The sequence below is a fragment of the Ursus arctos genome, chromosome X (genome assembly GCF_023065955.2).
Source record: "Ursus arctos isolate Adak ecotype North America chromosome X, UrsArc2.0, whole genome shotgun sequence".
NCBI lineage: Eukaryota > Metazoa > Chordata > Mammalia > Carnivora > Ursidae > Ursus > Ursus arctos.
Window position 1 is genome coordinate 15120119 of NC_079873.1, and position 17279 is coordinate 15137397.

Here is a 17279-nt window from a genome sequence, read left to right on the forward strand (position 1 = left end):
AATCAAGGGTTGGGCACTTAACTGACTGAGCCATCCAGGCACCCCTTCATCTAGTTTATTCTTGATAATCCTCAAGAGCTCAACTCAAACACCACCTCTTCAAAAAGTTCCCCTCCCTTCTCAGATTAGATTGGGGCCCTCCAGTGTACCCTTTCTTACTATCTGGACTTTTCTCTTAGGACATTTATTTATTTGTGTGATTTCTAATTTAACGAATGTCTTCCTAGCACACTCTAAGTACTTTAAGTATGACAACCATACTGACTTAAATCCATTAGCGTTAAGGTGGGGTGATTCTAAATTCTGATCTGTTAAATATCAAAATAACACAAAATTTTTCCTTCTGCTAGTTAAATTCTGTGCTATGTCTTTCCCCTTCATTCAAAACTTATTTTTAAAAGATTTTATTTATTTATTTGATAGAGAGAGAGAGAGAGCACAAGCAGGGAGAGGGAGAGGCAGGCTCCCAGCTGAGCAGGGAGCCTGATAAGGGGCTTGATCCCAGGACCCTGGGATCACGACCCAAGCCGAAGGCAGATCCTCAGCCGACTGAGCCATCCAGGTGGCCTCAAAACTTTTTTAATGACAGTTTTATTGAGATATAATTCACATTCCATACAATTTATCCATTGAAAACATACAATTCAATGATTTCTGGTATATTTACAGCTGTACAACCATGACCACAATCGATTTTAGAACCTTTCACTAGCCCCCAAAAAGGAAACCCTGTACCCCTTAGCAGTCACTCTCCAGTTTCCCCCAGCCCTAGGCAATCATTCATCTACTTTCTGTCACTACAGATTTGCCTATTTTGGACATTTTACATAAATGGAATCATACTATGCGTGGCCTTTTGTGGCAGCCTTCTTTAGTTAGCGTGTTTCGAAGTTGTAGCATGTATCAGTACTTCATTTCATTGTATTGTCAATAATATTCCATTCTATGTCCATCGGTTGCTGGACATCTGGGTGTTTCCACCTTTTAGCTATTAGGAATAATGCTGCTGTAAACATTGATATGCAAGTTTTTGTGTGGACATAGGTTTTTATTTCTCTTTGTATAGTCACAGGAATAGAATTTCTGGGTCATATGGGAACACTGCGTGTAATCTTTTGAGGAACTGCCTGATTTCCACTTATACTGCTTTAAGTTCCCACCAAAAGTATAGGAGGGTTCCAATTTCTCCATTTCCACACAGCATTTGTTATGGTCTGACTTTTCAGTTACAGACATCCTAGTAGGTATGAAATGATATCTCATTTTATTTTATTTTTTTAAGATTTATTTATTTATTTGTCAGAGAGAGAGAGAGAGGGAAAGAGACAGCACACACACACACACACAAGCAGGGGGAGTGGAAGGCAGAGGGAGAAGCAGGCTTCCTGCTGAGCAAGGAGCCCGATGTGGGACTCGATCCCAGAAACCCCGGGATCATGACCTGAGCAGAAGGAAGATGCTTAACCAGCTGAGCCACCCAGGCGTCCCTGATATCTCATTTTTTTTTTTAAAGATTTTATTTATTTATTTGACAGAGATAGAGACAGCCAGTGAGAGAGGGAACACAAGCAGGGGGAGTGGGAGAGGAAGAAGCAGGCTCATAGCGGAGGAGCCTGATGTGGGGCTCGATCCCGTAACACCGGGATCACGCCCTGAGCCGAAGGCAGACGCTTAACCGCTGTGCCACCCAGGCGCCCCTGATATCTCATTTTAATTCTGATTTGCATTGCCTTGATAGCTAATGATGTCGAGCATCTTTTCGTGTGCTTATTGGCCATTTGTATACCTTCTTTGGAGAGATGTCTATTCAGATCCTTTGCTCAGTTTTTATTTATTTATTTTATTTTTATTTTTTTTTTAAAGATTTTATTTATTTATTTGACAGAGATAGAGACAGCCAGCGAGAGAGGGAACACAAGCAGGGGGAGTGAGAGAGGAAGAAGCAGGCTCATAGTGGAGGAGCCTGATGTGGGGCTCGATCCCATAACGCCGGGATCACGCCCTGAGCCGAAGGCAGACGCTTAACCGCTGTGCCACCCAGGCGCCCCCCTTTGCTCAGTTTTTAATTGGGTTGTTTTTTATCATTGAGTTGTAAGAGTTCTTTATTTTTTTAAGATTTTACTTATTTATTTGAGAGAGAGAGAGTGAGCAAGAGAGAGAAGGAGCAGGGGGAAGGGAAGAGGGAGAAGGAGAAGCAGACTTCCCGCCGAGCAGGAAGCCGGACACAGGGCTCGATCCCAGGACCCTGGGATCATGACCTGAGCCAAAGGCAGACGCCTAACCGACTGAGCCACGCTGGCACCCCAAGAGTTCTTTATATATCGTAGATACAAATCTCTCATCAGACACCCGATGTGCAAAACTTTTCTCCCATTTCGTGGGTTGTCGTTTCACTGTCATGATGCTATTCTTTGAAACACAAAAGCCTAATCTAGATGGGACCAAAATTAGCTACTTTTTCTTTTGTGGCATCTGTCTTCACATGATGGAAGGGGTGAGCTGACTCTCTGGGGCCTCTTTCACAGACACTAGTCTCATTCATGAGAGCTCTGCCTTCATGAACTAATTGTCTCCCAGAGGCCTCACTTCCTAATACCATCACCCTGGGCATTAGGTTTTCAACATATGAATTTTGCGGGCACACAAACATTCAGACCATAACAGTCATCATCCTGTTCAATCCCCTTTAATATGAATCAGTTCGTCAGCATTTGTCTCTTACGACACTGACATCTTAAAAGAATACAGAACTTTTTCTTTTTGTAATAGAGCGCTTCTTAGATTCCAGTTATACACTCACAGGCAGAAAACTATGTTAAGTGCTGGGTCCTCAGTGGGTCATATCCGTCTCCTGTCTGTCTGACCCTCATTTGTGATGTTAATCCTAACCTCCTAATCGAGGTGTTACCAAATTCTATTTAGTTACTAATATTCTAAAATTTTAACATTTGTCTTTACTTTGTTCTAACTCTAAAACCTCAAACCTTTTCTGTCAATAATGTGATATTTCACCTGGTGTCCATTTTTCTTGCTGTTTCTAATTTATTCAACCTGTAATAGTATCGTGCTGGTCCTCAACTTGTTTTCTTAACTCTGACAACTCCCTTTTTAGCCACATCTGCTGTTTTAGCATTTCATCTTGGTTTTTGGCCTTCTTTTTATTTTCTTACTTTCGATGTTGGCAGCTGACTGGACCTTTTGTTTTCTCTGACATGTATGAGTGAAATCTCGACCCCATTCTAACTTACCTCAAACTCATTTGTCTTCCTCTTATAGCTCCAGTTTGAGGCCTGAATGAGGGGTTCTATATACTTCTCTCTGCACTGATGATGTGGCCATAGAGGCAGAGATGGAGTTCAGCTGGTGTTGTGTGCCCTCTTTGGTGGGGGACACGAACTCTCTTTAAAGAATTTCTTCTGTGTTCTGCGCTAGGAATTCCGATCTCATACTTGGAGACATACCCTATTCTTAATATATTGTATCCTTAGGCTTGGGTTATGCTCCCAATTTTGTATGAGTCCATAGTAAATGGCATACTCCAAGGATGTTTTTTTTCTGTCCCTGATGAAATATTGAGTTCTTTTCCTTGATTTTTCCTAGGGTTTCTTATTTTCCTCATCAACTCACTTCTCTCCAAGTTGAGAGTGACCGGTGAGAATTTGGGTCTTTGTCGACCGGCTTTTTTTTTCTCCCCCCAACCCCTAGTACCTAATGTATAGTGTATGCCTGTTTCCATAGCGTAACGTAGCCAATTTCAAGCTACCAATATGACATTACTAAATGTGGAATTGGAACACCCAGCGCTATATAGCTTAGCCCATCATTATACAGTATTTCCACTGTACGGAGACAGTCGATGTAAATAACTTCAAAAGCACAGATAGTAGCAAAATGAAGTGAAATAATTAGAAAGTGGTGGTTTTTGAGCATTCACTCTCTTTGTTTTAAATATTATTTATTTTAATGTACTGTCTGGTGACTAACATATCATAATAAAAAAATAAATATTATTTATTTTAAAAATAAATTTAAATATTTGCTATGGATTCAATATGAATTAGAAATAAACATTTCTTTTTAAAATGTAATTTGTTTAATTGTAAGTGTATATAATTTAATTTTTAATAATTGTTCTATTTAATACCTGGCTTGCAATATCCCTGAAAATTGGACCATCAGCTCTTGTGAGCCAGTTAGAACCCGCTCCAGGGCACCACTGAGTCAGAATAAAAGCCCACGTTATCTGTTTCTTCCTCTGGCCACCGCTTCTTATTTTGGCAAGGTCATACCACTTTTCTTCTATGGTTGCTGTTGGTAAATTTTTGCTATTTTTAAAAATTGCTTTTTGTTTGGATTAAGGGAAAGAGATTCCGAGATTGGCTTCATCCTGTCACCTTTACCTCAAGATCTTCCTCTTCCTCTTGCACGCTGAAAGTTTCTTTGGGTCTTTTTAGGTTTTATGTACTGTTCAGCACCAAGATGATAATATCACCTGGGGCAGTAATCACAAGTCTTCCTCTAAGTACAAACGCTCCTAAGTAGAGTTAGAGAATTAGTAAGCTCTCTCTTAAGGAAAGGTAACCAGAAACAATTGCAGAACGATGCAATTTCAAATAGACAATATTCAAGGATAATAATGGAGATAATTCACCTTGAAGAAAGGAAGGATGATGGTCTAACACATGGCAAGCAGTCAGCCCCTTGCACATTTCTCTGAAAGGTAACTTTGAAGGACGAGCTTTGGTGAGAGGTGCCTCCATATACCCAAGAGCGTAAGTGAGTTCTCAAACATATATAGTGTATTTCATGTGTGTGTCAGTGCGTGTGTATGTAGGTGCATAGTTTTTAAAAATTTCATTTTGAGAAATTAAGGGTGTTTCCAAAATATTCCTTATTAAATGCTTCACAAATCATAGATTGTAGTCAATATTTCCAAAAGTGCAGTTGTTCTCAGCTCTGGCCAGACATTAAAATCACCTGGGGAACTTTTAAAAAATACGGATGCCAGGACCCGACTCCAGAAAATTCTAATTCAATTAGTCTAGGGTGGGGCCATGCCATGAGTATGTTTGAAAAGCTCCCCAGGTGATTCCACTTGGCAGCCAGCGTTGAGAATCCCGGTCATAATGTAACGTTTAGTGTTTTATTAATATTCCAAGAAGTCTAATAAGTAAATATATTAACCCCCCTAAAACAGATGATAATGAATAGGAAAATGTGTAAAGTTCTTGAAGATGTTTAAAGGAAAACAAGATAATAATTATATGTTGTTAAAGTCTTTTTTTGGCAGGAGCTCCAAATATTTTATAATTAAAAAAAAAAACTATGCAGTGCCTATTGGAGCAAAAGTTAGTCAAATGTAATAATGCCTTGAAGCTGAAGACTCAAAAACAGTATGTCTTCGGTTTTTCTTTTGGAGGTTCTGGATTGTCCATGATGAGAATATTAACACGTCCAGTTATTTGTCAGGCTGAGAAAGACACCATGCTCCTTCTACAATAAAATCCCACTGATGTGTTTTAGTTAAGATGGGAGTCAAAATGTGTCCTTTCTGAGCAACCTATTTCTCAGGAGCACAAATTAAAATCATAAATAAGATTGTAAGGGCAGATCTTTAAAATATTTAAGCAAATAAACTTTCCCCAAGGGACTGATTTCAGGGGAATTAATTAGGCTTATTAGAATGGCATAATTATCTAAGCAGTGAAACAGGGTCCCTGGAGATCTCTTGTACTTTTTAGCTTAGATTTAATCGTTGCGTTTAAAATAATACAGATATTTTTATCTATCAGTCAGGACTTTCTTGTTGTAAATAACAAATCCAATCAAGCTAAAGTTGAGGAGAAAAGGAATTTGATGGTCAAATAACCAAAAAGTCCAGAGACAGACTTCAGGCAAGGCTTGATTTAGGGGCTCAAACAATGTCACTGGAAATTGGGTCTTACTCTTTCCATCTCTCTTCTGTTTTCCCTCTAAGTAGGTTCCATTCTCAGGTGACTCTCTCCTGTTGGTAGCAAGATGGCTGCCAGTAACTCTAGACTTTCATACATCTGTTCAGCAACTCAAGAACACCCCTCTGTCCCACCATCAGCTTCCACTGTTCCGAAGTGCACTGTTAGAAGAGAGCTAGTGACCAGTATTGAAAGAGTTCATGGTTTGTATTTTGTTAGTCCCGGTCGTCATGGCAACCAACGGGTTCTACATAAAGCCTGAAGCCAGCGGACTTGTAATGGAATACATTCCTCTGAGTGACTCAAAGCCTTGTTGAAAAGGAAGCAATCACACTGCTGTGGAAATAAATTATGAACTGCTCAGGGTTGAAATAAGCAACTTTTTTGGAATCACATTTCCCCCTCCTCCCACATACTTTTGATGATAAGTAACTTGGCAACTCTTCATTTCTGATGGGACTGCCTGTCGTATGGTTGAGAAGAGGCGTGGTAGTATGTTGCCTGCCTACCACACTTCAGGGTTTCAGTGAGTATCAGATGAAGGAGTGTGTGTGAAGGTCCTCTGAAAACGACAATGGGCTGCGATAATATGGTCGGTGCTGTGGATTAAGAGTTCTTAACATTCAGAAATGCAAGTTGCAGATATTATTTTAATCCACCCTGAGCCATTAGAGATTACTTCCTATGACACACATACTAATATTTTGTTCAGTCTGAAAACCCAAGTGATGAAACTTCCGCTGTTCCCCTGGGGCATCCCACTCCACCACAGAGCCAGAAAGTTTATGCTGGTAGAATATAGTGTTTAATAGCGTGGACTTTGGAGTCAGACAGATGTGAATTCAAATCCCAGCTCTGCTGCTTGTAGTTACAGAGACTTGGGCATGTCACTTAAACTCTTTGCATCTCATCTACAAAATGGGGGTAATGAAAGCTATGCGTATGGAGCTGTGAGAAAGATTCCCTACGATAATGTGAATAAAAGCACCTAGCAATGTCTGCTGCAGAGTAAGGGACAACTTAGTGTCAGGGGTTATTATCATTAGCTTTATTCCGGTTGGGCATGACCAGCTTCACTTTCTTGCTAATCCTTGTTGGAATTGTTTCTACCATATTAAATTCTTTTTTCCTCTTGATTTATTCTGGTGTTTCCAAATACTACCTGCTATTTTAATCCCTACCTTTTGTTATCATCTCTTTGATTAGAATAAACCACTGAGTGGTCTACCTTCAAGAAGTAGATGTCGTAACAAAGATTGTTAGCATTTCTAGTTACTTATTGTGTAGTAGTATTATTGGCTTTGCTGGGGTGTGTTGACCCCAACTGACCACCATGTTCTCATGGGCCCTCATTGGCCCAGAAATGAGAACGTTCTTAAAGCATCAGTGGACTAGCCTAGTTCTGGCAGGCTTCATAGCAGGGAGCCAACCATGACAGCCACACACTCCCCACACCCTCACCTGGCAGGGAGCTGGGCTTGGATGGTGCACAAAGCCAAGTTGCACAACTTTGGCAGGGAGCTGCATCCACTATTTATCCATCACTTGGACAACCCTGTTAAATTCCTACAGCTTGGGCCTATCTGAGCTCTTCATCATTTTAGTGTTCTCAGCCTAAACAGACCAATTTCTGCTTCTAGGAACATTCCTTTGGAGAAGAGGAGAAATTTTAATAAACTCTCAAGTGCTCTTCAAACTCCTGAATTGGTGAGGCCCTTGAGCCGATTCTTGCAGTTGACTCAGGAGAATGGTATTTGGAACTGCAAGTTTGCATAGGGTCAGTTTTTCCAAGAAATGCAGTCCTTCTTTTGGGTAATTAATTTGAAGAAGTTGGCATTTCCTTCTACCTGGCCACATTTGTTTTCTCCATCTTCTTGAAGACTGACCTTAAAATAGTTTCTCTATCTTCATCCTTCCAGCACTTTTGTCTCTGCTCTTCCAACATCTTCATTAATTTTAATACCAGGCTGATTTTTCTTTGCCATGAAAGGCTTTTAGCTTCTTTGATAGCTCTTTGATTCCTCCTGCTTCTCCAGCACGGAGTAAGATTTAACAAAAGGGCTTTTTTACAAGCATGCCATGTCCCTTCGTGACAAACATTATAAGTAAGACACTCTTGGCCTCTTCTTTCACCAGCAAACCTCAATGGTTGGTGGTTGTCAATGCCCAGAACAGATTTTTTCCTCCTTACTCCAAGACACCTTGAGGACCTCATGTTCAGGCCAGAACTATTTTGGGTGGAAAGGAGACAGGACATTTGAGAACTTTTTGTCTGGTAAAATCCTCCCCAAAGAGCCCAAGATTTTCATCTCTTCTTTGCAGTTGCTAATGATTAAGATGCTAATTCCAGTGCCCCGCCTTGGGCGCTCGGAACGTCAGACCACTTCCTCTCGGGCTGAGCGTCTCTCTTTAGTCAGAAGCATGATCTGAAGGGAAATGCTTTTGATTAGAGAGACATCAAAAATAAAATTCCATGCGTGCCAAAACGATTTTATTCCATCTGACCAATTAGCCTGGTTTCTATTTTGAAAAACATCGATTACACACCAAAAACGCAATAAACTTGCCATTTTCAAAATTCCACAAGCCCTAAGGCAGTGATATTTAATTGGTGGTTTATAGTAATATCAGTAAACTCGGGGTAACCTAACTTCATTGGAGCGTGGTTCCTAAATTGCAAAGTTGTGAAGATTATTTAACACCAATCTCCTTGCTGATGGAGCTGTGATTAGGAAAGCAGAGAAGGGTTTCTCAGCCTCAGCACTCTCGACATTTGAGACTAGATCATTCTTTGCTGTGGAGGCTGGCTTGCGCACTGTGGGATGCCCAGCAGCAGCCCTGGTGTCTACCCACTCAATGCCAGTAGAATCCTCACTCCAGTGGTGATAGCCAGAACTGTCTGCAGACATTTCCAAGTGTCCCCTAAGGGACACAATCGCCTCTGGTTGAGAACCGCTGATGTAGAGGACATGGTGAAACACTTTTTCCCTTGTTTGCTTTTCTGGACTATGAAAATGGTAGAGGTCAATGAAAAATAAGAATACATTAGGTCTTAGAATGTACTATTTTGATTCTATTATTATAAAACCCTTAGCTTTTCTCAATTGCGATTTTTAGAAAAACAATTAAATTTCCAAATATAGCTACAATATATAAACATTGGTCCCTGGCATGTCTCGCCTCTCTGCTAATGGGTCAACAAGAACAGGACTTTTCATGAGGTGTTCCAAGAGTTTGCAGGGCCCCTCTCTGGCCTCGTTCACCGAGAGCCAGGGTAAAACTACTCATTAGCAAAGTGACTAATGCATAGGCCTATTAGTTGAAATAGTCAGCGAGGGGAAAAGGAGAGTAATGTTTCCTGTGTACTGTTTTCTCTTTTAAGGCAGAATATGTGGCAGTCTAACGAGTGACCACATCCAAGTTGATCTTACAAGTTGGTAAGTTTCGTCTTTGCTGTCCAGTACTTGCTTCCAGACTAGTCAGGATTTTCAAAGACCCTGAAGTGAAAGGAAAATGATGGTGTCCCCGGCATCCCAGGCTTTAATAACTGCTCCTCTCTCTGCCCCAGCCCCTCCTTTCCTTCCACCCCACCCCCCTGCTTCTTCCCAACTTGGGCTTCATTATCTTCTGAAAAGGGGTTGGGAGGAATGGACCCTGAAGGCAGAGAAGCGAATGTGAATTAAAATCACTTGGAGAGCGCTTCACCACACACCCGCCAACCAACCATCCCACCCACTACCCACCCAGCACCCACCGACAGGGTCCTGGCGGGAAACAAAAGCCACACTCAATTAGGAGAAATTGAGGTGATTAAGGAAGGGATGCTTTGCAGAGGTGTGGTCAGGGTTTAGGGAAGTCCCAAGGAGAGTGCAGTAGAGGAGAGTGAATAACAGCACGGAGCTGGTACCCGCCTGGGCGGGAAGGGCAAAGAAGAGAGTGATAGGGGGAACTCAGAGGGCAGCAGTGGGAGCAGCCATCTTGTGGGAACTGTTTCTGCCACCACACAAACCAGCAAGCCAGGCTGACCTGGCAGGGAGAGTGATGTTTGATCTGGTATCAGTAACACGTGTGGAAGCAAGCCCTGAGAGTATCTGGAGAGTGTTTTCGTCAGAGGAAATTGCAAGCGCAGTGGCCCAGAGGTGAGAATAGCCAGTTTGCTTCTTAAGAGGATTTTGTAAGCTGACTTCGGTATCTGTCAGTGTCTGCGCTGTCTCACCTCTCATAGAACTTGGAATAGTGTTTTGGGGTTTCACACACTGAATGCTGCTTCAAACACTGAATGCTGTGTAGTTCTCTAGGAGGTCTCTCCCCAGTCACCTCATCCTGTCCACTGAAGGCCCCTGCTTCTGCGTCTGGAAGACAAGGATGTTCACCCTAAAATCAGTACCGACCCTTAAACCGCTGCTTCTCGAACTCCAGCAGGTTTGGGGTGGAGCCTGAGAGTCTGCATTTCTTTTTTTTTTTTTTTTAATAATGATTTTTTATTATATTATGTTAGTCACCATACAGTACATCCCCGGTTTCCGATGTAAGGCTCGATGATTCATTAGTTGTGTATAACACCCAGTGCGCCATGCAATACGTGCCCTCCTGAGAGTCTGCATTTCTAACAAGCTGCCCAAGAGGGCTGTGCTGGTTTGGAGAGCGAGGACCATGAGAACTCAGAACCAGGCAGTGAAGGAAACAGAAACCACTGCCCAGAAGTTAGGAGACCTGGGTCCAATCTAGACTATGACCTTAACCAGTCACATGACCTCAGGTGAGTCACTGAGTCATTTCTTCATCCATAAAAACACATGTTTTAGGCTAGACTCCTGCTGTCCCTTCAAGGGTCTGCAGATGATGACTCAGCCTCTCAGATCGGGTGCTGTGAAATTTGCAGTCACTTTAAGTTTGGGAGTTTTGACATCAGCCCTAGAGGCATTTTATTTCTTCTGTGCTATTGTGTGGACTCGGAAAACAGTAATGCCTGAGCTCAGAGGTGAAATGCCTCAGGCTTGGACAATAGAAGTCGGGGGAGGGGGTCATCACACACTTCAGTCTATGGAGGATTTTCTTTAAAAATTAGTAGAGAGGGACGCCCAGGTGGCTCAGTCGGTTAAGCATCTGCCAGGTCATGATCCCCGGGTCCTGGGACCAAGAACTGCATCAGGCTCCTTCCCCAGCGGACAGCCTGCTTCTCCCTCTGCCTGCTGCTCCTCCGGCTTGTGTACTCACGCTCTGTCTCTCTCTATCTCTACCTCTCTGGCAAATAAATAAATAAAATCTTTAAAAAAAAAAAAGAGAGAGAGAGTGTCCTGCATAAGAAATGCACGCAAGAAGTATGCAGAGTGAAAAGTCATCATGTCTACAACTTACTCTCAAATGGTTCTTTAAAAATTATGCACACACAGAGAAAGCAAATGTGGCAAAATGTTCATGAAATGTGAATCTAGGTGAATGGTGTTCATGTATTTGTTGCATTGTTCTTGCAACTTTTATGGAGGGATTAAACTTTTCTCAATTAAAAAAATCTAAAACATTCAAGAAAAAATTACTTTCAGATAAAATCAAGTTATGTCTTCTGTTGTACACATCATGTGAAACCATAGTCATCTTGGGCACTGTAGAAGAAAATGACAAAATTACAATTTTTAACAGATTTATTAATTGCCTCATTTCATCATCACACAAGCAAAATATCCTTTCTCTTATTTAGTTAGCATAATCTATAACCTTAATAGAAGGACTTGGTCTGCTGGGAATAGTTGTAGTTTTCATAGAATACCTTAGAAAGTTCTCTTATGAAACCCTGAGGGAGGGGAAGAATCTGCAGCCTTGTGATTCCTGCTGTTTTCTTGATTCCTCACAAAGATGGCAAGCATCTTAGAGGGCAAAGCCTTGTAGCACACTCAGGGACACTGGGTCCCAGGGGCAGGGGCTCCAGCTTTGCCCAAGTCCTATGACCCAGGTGTATCTTGGAAGCAGCAGAACTGCTGGACTTAAAAGGGAACCAGGATGCTGTCTGTTATAAGGAGAATGAGTGATGACCATGAAACAACTGCACAGCTCTGGCATAGAAAATGCTCAATAATGGGGCGCCTGGATGGCTCAGTTGGTTTAGCGGCTGACTCTTGATTTCAGCTCAGGTCATGATCTTGGGGATCAGGATCTGTGCTCAGCCAGGAGTCTGCTTGAAGATTTTCTCTCTCTCTCTCTCTCTCTCCCTCTGCCTCTCCCCCCAATTGTGCTCTCTTTCTCAAAAAATTAATAAATCTTAAAAAAAAAAAGACTCTATAATTGAGTTCAAATTTCTCCCCACCCCATGGGTGTCCAAAATTGAATTTAAGTTAAAATAAATAATAAAATTATGTTTTTGTATTTGAATGTTTGGACTCAGAGTCATTCCTATTACGTTAAGTAACATGTATTGAAACACAGTATATCCTAAGCATGTTATAATGATTATGTTTTATTTTGTTCTCACAACAACTCCATGACTTAGGTAAAATAATCCCCATTTTACAGATGGGGAAACTGAAGCTTGGAGGGGTTATTAACTACTTGCCTGAAGTCACACAGCAAGTAACTGCTGGAGACAGTTGAACCCAGGCAGCCAGTCTCCAGAGTCTAGGCACTTAGCCCCTCCACCGTGTTTGTAGATGACCACCTACCTATCCATAAGACCAGTCCTCCCTATGGCAATGCCCACCTTTGGCTCCCAGACCACAGAATAGGGCCTGTGATTTATTAGGGAAGATGCTACTCTGTGGTGTAACAGAAATGTAAGAAGTCTATCCCAGCTCAACAGAGCACAAGAAAATCATTAATTCCATCCCTTTCAATAGGCAGCCAAATGTTCCACACTGTGGATGACTAAAAGATGGAGCTGATTGTGCCCAGGAGGGTGTGACGGTACTGCCAAATGTCCTGGCTGGTGATGCTCTCCTCTCCTGCAAAGAGTGGGGCTCTTGCAAATGACATTGGTGCTCCCCACTCCCCCCATGGATGTGTAACGTAGTCAGGTAAACCTGCCAAAGTCACACACTGTGCCTCACCCAGGGCCTGCAAAGAGCTGGTCCCACACTAAAGGTAATTTGTGAAACATAATTAATTACAGATTCCTTCTGGAGCTGCTTAAGCTCCTTGATGTCTCAGATGTGTGGCCAGGATGGAACTCTTCTTGGCAGCTGAGGAAGCTTCCTCCTCCAGCTAGAGAGGAGGTCCAAATGACAGAAACCAAGGGCATCACTCAGATGGAGTTTGGCCTTCCCAAGACTTGGTGGGGCAGGCTCAGATGCATGAATGGGGCTTTGGGGAGCCTACCCTTTCAGCAGATCCAAACCACACAGATCATAGAGATCTGTGGAAAATAATGTCTTTCTCATGAGCTGACCGAGCATTAGTGATAATCTCCATTTGGCTCAATGGCACTCTGAGTGGGGAAATGAAAGCCTTTTCTCTCAGTAAAAGGGGCAACATGGTTGGTCAACAAAACTCATGCCCAGTAACCTAATGGAAAGTCTTTCCCGAGATAACATTTGCTTTCTGTTGACAGAAGCACAGCAGGCTTTGATTCTGCTACTGTAATGTTTCCAATTATGTTTATTGTCTGTTATTGGTCAAATCACAAAACTAAAATGGATACAGCTACATATAAATTTGATTATCCCCCAACCCTAAGACATACTTGTCATGTATCTCATTTTACAGATAAGTAACCAAGTTAATATAAGCCTGATATGATATTAATTTCAATCCGGATCAAATCAACGTTAGAAGCAGAGGACAGTCAACAACATGGACCAATCTCATAGCTACTGAACAAAGGAAAGAAGCCAGGCAAGAAAGAGCACATTCTATATGATTCCATTTAGATGGCATACAGGAACAGGCAAAACTAATCTGTGATGACAGAAATCAGAAAGTGGTTACTTCTGGGAGGGTGATATTGACTGGAAAGGGGCATGAGGGAGACTTCAGGGATGCTGGACTTTTTAGATCTTGATTTCAGGGGTAGTTCCATCGGTATATATAAACATACAGATTCGTTGAGCTGTACTTTTAAGATTTGTGCACTTTAGGGACACCTGGGTGGCTCAGTTGGTTGGGTATCTGCCTTCAGCTCGGGTCATGATCCCTGGGTCCTGGGATTGAATCCCACATTGGGCTCCCTGCTCAGCAGGAAGTCTGCTTCTACGTCTCCCTCTGCCCCTACCTTCACTCATGCTCTCTCTGTCTCTCAAATAAATAAATAAAATCTTAAAAAAAAAAAGATTTGTGCACTTTCCTATATTTAAGTTATCTCAAAAAAGAGGTCACAATTTATGACAAAGGAGTCAAGAACACACAATGGGAAAGGATAATCTCTTCAGTAAAGGGTGTTGGGAAAGATGGACAACCACATGCAAAAGAAAGAAACTGAACTCCCATCTCATACATGTGTAAAACTCAACCTGAAATGGGTTACAGACTTGGATTCCCCAGCTTCTTAAATTTTTTAATTCCTATTGTATATTTTAAACGGGTGTGTGCATAAAAGAAATCCACTTCAGTGTAATAAAATTAGATATTGACAAGAAAAAGTATGTCCCTCCCAAAACAAATTTCTCTTCTGGAAGTTTCAAAACACATTTTTCATTAATTTTGGGGTTATCCTATACTGCCCCTACTCCCCCACCTGTGACTCCTACCCTGAAGCTACAGAGAGCTATTCTTTGAACCCTCCATGCCTTGTCAACCCTCAGTGTGCCTTTGCACATGCCAGTCCTTCTTCCGGGAACACTCTTGTCCCTCCCCCCTACCTGGTGAATATCTAGGGCTCCTTTAATACCTAGCACAATTACCACTTCCTCAGCAAGCCTTCTCCCAAGGACCTCAGACAAAATTCACTCCCTTGTACCTCCGGGTAATTATGTACTTACGCTTGTCTCTCCACCGAACTATGAGCTGCTTGTGAAAGACAGTGCCTGTGTCATGCTCACTTCTCTGTCCCAAGTATCTAGCATATTGTAAGTGATCACTAAATGTTCGTTGAATGAATAAAATAATTTCTTGAGCTGCAAGGGAGATTAAGAACACAGAACCCTAAGTACGCTCATTGCGGAGGAGCAATTATGAACTCTGCACATCTGGGGTTGTCAGAGCCATCTGGAGAAGCATCATCAGGCCCTCAGGGTACAAAAACTCCTGCCCACTCCATCCTGCCCTGTGATGGTAGGTCTTGGAAGGAAGACTTTCGTATTTGTTAGAATGGAGCTTTCATAAACCAAATCAATCTTTTATTTTTCTAATATTGACTATCTTTCAAAACCCACTTTGTATAAGTTGAAATACCATGTTCCATCAAAAACTACCATTCTTGTGGGTAGACAGGAATAAAGGAGAAGGGCTGGGAGGAGACAACCCTATTGTCCACAGAGAACCCTTTCCCCATACCTGACAGCCTTAGAGATTAACAAGCTCTCACCTAAATTGCTAGGTTTTTTAAAATGAAAAACTACCAATGTTTCACAACTTCAGTTTCTCTGAAGATTACCAAATCATCTCCCATACCTGCCTTCCTGTCACTTGAAAGGTTGAATGATTCCCATTCTTTGTGGCCCAGAGAGCAGAGGGCAGGAAGGTGGGGTTTGTGTGTGTGTGTGGGGGGGGTTATTTAAGATTTTATTTATTTATTTATTTGAGAGAGAGAGAGAGAAAAAACACAAGTGGGGGGGAGGAGCAGAGGGAGAGGGAGAAGCAGACTCCCCATGGAGCAGGGAGCCCAATGTAGGGCTCCATCCCAGCACCCTGGGATCATGACCTGAGCCGAAGGCAGACACTTAACCAACTGAACCACCCAGGCGCCCTGAGGAGGGTGTTGTGGTAGGCAAGCTCAAGGCTAGTCCCCTCTGGAGTCAAGAGCCACATTCAAGAAATTCACCTGGGTAGAGTTTTTTTCAGTATTTTATTTTATTTATTTATTTATTTTAGAGTGTGAGTTGGGGGGTGAGGGGAGGAGCAGAGTGGGAAAGAGAGGGAGGGGGAAAGAATCTCAAGCAGACTCCTTGCTGAGCGTGGAGCCCGATGCAGGGCTCAGTCTCGCAACCCTGAGATCGTGATCTGAGCCTAAACCAACAGTCAGATGCTTAACCAGCTGAGCCACCAAGGCGCCCTGGGTGGAGTTTTTTAAAGGTCATGAAGATGAAGAAGGGTGGAGAAGTCCACCTAAATACACTAAATCATTGTATCGGTCAAGGTTCCAGCAAGACACCAATGGAACATATAAACTGGTAAGTCAAGACAAGTTTAATAACGGGTTTATTCATAAAGGATTGGGCAAGCACCACAGAATTCCACAGGAAGGAATTTCACAGGTGATAATTACACTGACCCCATTCAGCTCCTGTCTCTTGCTGGTGTTGCCCACTGGTTGGACCCAACAGGAAGCTAGAGAGCAGGGGGGCCTGTGGATCAACTCACACAGGTCAGCCTCCTGGGTTGCAGGATGGAGAACATTGGAGGAAGTGGCGAGTGAACTTTAAAGAGTGGAAACAGAAGATATTCAGCACCCGAATGATTCCGATTGCTCTCAGTCTTGCTTTTGCTGAACACCCATCTACTGGAACTCTCACTTCTTCCTTTCCTTCCACACAAACCATCTGTCCATTTTCTGTACATTTTATAACCCTTTATCCATGTTTGATGTCCATACAGTGTCTGAGTATCTTTGCCTTTTGTGTGCTCTGACCATTTGATGACATCTCCCTATACTTACAGTTTAGTTAACCATAGGTCAGTGTGACCTCGACGAGAAAGTGACATTGGAGCCAAGACATGCATGATAAGAAGGAAGTATCCATGCAAAGATCTAGGGGAGACCATTCTCTGCAGCAGGAAACAGCCAGCTCAAATCTCTGAGATAGAACGGCGTTTGGACTGCTTGAGGCACAGGCAATGCGTCCCAAAGGCCAGAACTGAACGCTTCATTACTTGTCAATTATCAGAAGGATCAGAACCACGTGAAACACAGGGAGTCCTTCATCTCAGGTGAGGTAAGGAAGCCTCGCTTTGATACTCTTTTTCAGTTCTTGGATCTGTTTCCTCATTTGTGAAGTGGGAAGCTTGACTGAGATCATGCCTGAGCTCACCTCCTACTCTAAAAAAGTAGGACTCTTTCATCCCATAAGGAAAAAAGATGAAAGTGTCATTAGCTTATTTGAAAAAAACTGAGTGGACATCTGCTCTGTGTTTACAACGGGGCCAGCGTTGCTGCCGCTGTCTGTGCCCCAACAGGAATACCCTCGGCCCTCACCATCCCCATGCTCACTGCTGGCCTCCCCCTGCAAGCACCCCTCACCCTCCAGC